Genomic DNA, 2,834 nt, shown 5'->3' with positions numbered 1-2,834 from the left:
CTTTTGCTAGTCAATTTAATTAAGTATTTATTTAGGTTAATGCAGAGGGTAAATTTGTCCACTTATATAATAATATATTATGAGAAGGTTATTTAAATAATAAACCATCAAATGGTCACTTAATATCAATTAAGTTTCAGCATTGGTCACTATTCACCTTTTCTTGACTTTAAGGTCATTATAGAGCAATTATGTTTAATTTTGGTCACCAAAATATAATCTTCCCTTTTTTTTATATCAAAAAAATTTTGCATTTATTTCAAGAGTTACTTGACTTTCCATCTCTCTATTTAATTTTTATAAATTGCCTTACGTACACTTAAACACGAATATCTTCTCTCTCTATATATATAAATATATAAAATTTATAAATTTTTATTTATTTCAAATAAAAAAATATCTTGTATTTATTTCAAGAGTTACAACTCTTGACTTTCCATCTTTCTATTTAATTTTAATAAATTGTGTTACACATACATGCACAAGAATATATTCTCTCCCATTTTCTGTTTGAATTTCTCACTTACATAATCATCATTTTTTTCTACTCTTGCTTTTATAAAGAAGATGATACTGCTCGAGAAAGTCCTAGGTATGAGAAAAACTTTGTTCTAGTAATGAAATCTTAAGCTTACTTCCACCGATTTTTATTTTTATTTTTCTTCTATATATATTATGTAGATATCCATGTATGTATGTTTATGTTATCTTTGTATTTCTTTTATTTTTCTTCTATATTATGTAGATATCTATGTATACATGTCTATGTTATATTTGTGTATGTGTGTGTATATATGGCGCACAAATATGACACAAGATATTCTATGAAGATATTATTGTCAACTTTATTCTGGTAAGGAAACCGTAAACTTACTTTCACCAATTTCTTTTATTTTTCTTCTATAATATAGATATTTATGTATGCATGTGTATGTTATATATCTTGTGTATGTGTGTATATATAGGGCGCACAGATGCGACACAATATATTTTATGAAAATATTATTGTCAATAATTTTTATGAAGTAAAGATCATAGGGGTAGGTATATACATGTACATATACTGAATTTTTGTACAAAATTTGTTAATTAGGAATTTACGTGTTTTGGAATAAGAAGATTTTTAATTGATTTTGTATATGCGAGCAAGTGGAGATCCTTATTTACAGCGATATAAATGGCAAACAAAAATTGGGTGACTCCACAATGCAAGGCTTTTATACGACACAATAGCCGATTCTTTTGTGATGAGGATGAATTGTGAACAAAATATCGCAGTTTAGAGTACTGTTGATCTATAAATTAGTTTAAACTTATGGCTAAGTTGGCAATATTGGATTTCTTCAGCTTGTGGTAATTTAAGAATTTATTTTTCTTTCGGTAGGGCAACTCTCTCCATATAAAGTTATAATTTTTTTAAAATTTATTTTTATTATATGTAAATACAACACTTGAGTCATATTGAGAAATAGATAAGGATATATAAATTTATATATTATATATGACCTAATATTTTATAAAAAAAAAGTTGAGGAAGACCAAAAGAACATGTTTTTTAATCCGATTAATTACACTATTTGATTGTTCAGATTCTTCAACCTCTTTTTATATATGTATATATTTAAACCATAATATTTATATTAAAAGGATAATAAAAGTATTTTTAACTCAAATTAATTATACTTTTGATTATTCATATTAGTGTAAAAAAGGAAAAAAACTTGAAATAAAAAAAAAATTATAGTATTCCAACTAATTCTAAAAGTGTAAGAAATTTCTTTAATTTTTTTTCCTCACATAAAAAAAATTCATTAAAGCATAATAATTCATGCCTCATTAATAGTATAGATAATGATATATAAATGTATATATTATATATGACCAAATATTTTATGAAAAAAGTTAAGGAAGACCGGAAGAACATGTTTTTTAATCCAATTAATTACTCTATTTGATTGTTCAAATTCTTCAACATGTATATATTTAAACCATAATTTTTATTTTAAAAGGATATTAAAAGTATTTTTAAATCAAATTAATTATACTTTTTATTCTTTATATTCTTCACTATAAAAAAGGAAAGAAAAAAAAAAACTCACAAGGAAAAAAAAATTATAATATTTCCACTATTTTAAGACAAACCCGTTCCTTCCCAAAAATTTCCTTCCAAAAAATTCTAGAGCCTAATTCACATTATTCCAAAAAAAAAAAAAAAAATTGTAAAAGGAAAAAAAAAATAGTACCAACCTTGTTTTTTTTTTTTTTTTTTAAAAAAAAACACACACACAACAAAAAGAAAAAGAAAACGTAAAAGGAAAAGAACAAATTGTACCATTTTTTGTTTTTAAAACACACGTCCACCCAACTTCAGAAATTTTCTCTATTTCCAATTTTTTTTTTTTTTTTAATTCAGAAAATTTATTAACATATATATCAACAATATATAATGGTTTATAATGCCTCCAGAAAGGTTAAAAAAAAAAAGAAAAAAAAATGTAAAAGGAAAAATAAATTACCATTTTTGTTTTAAAATAAAATAAAATATACGCAAAAAAAAAAGAACAAAAAAAAAGAAAAAAGAAAAAGAGACTACTAGTTTTGTTTTCAAAATAGACGTCCACCCAATTTCAGTTTCATAGTCACTTATATTTTCAATATAAAATTCTTATCTATTTATACTACTTATAAAAATGGATAAAAAAGTTAATTATTTCAATACATTTTTATACTATTTTAAATTAAAAAAAATATTATTAATAGTATTTTTAAATTACGTGATGCTTCATTGTCTACGAAGTTTTCTAACATTTATTTTTCTTAAATTGTGTGATGGT

The sequence above is a fragment of the Cornus florida genome, unplaced genomic scaffold (genome assembly GCF_030987335.1).
Source record: "Cornus florida cultivar Cherokee Brave unplaced genomic scaffold, ASM3098733v1 CherokeeBrave_3.0.0_Hap2_Chr10, whole genome shotgun sequence".
Taxonomy (NCBI): domain Eukaryota; kingdom Viridiplantae; phylum Streptophyta; class Magnoliopsida; order Cornales; family Cornaceae; genus Cornus; species Cornus florida.
This window is presented reverse-complemented; position numbering follows the sequence as displayed.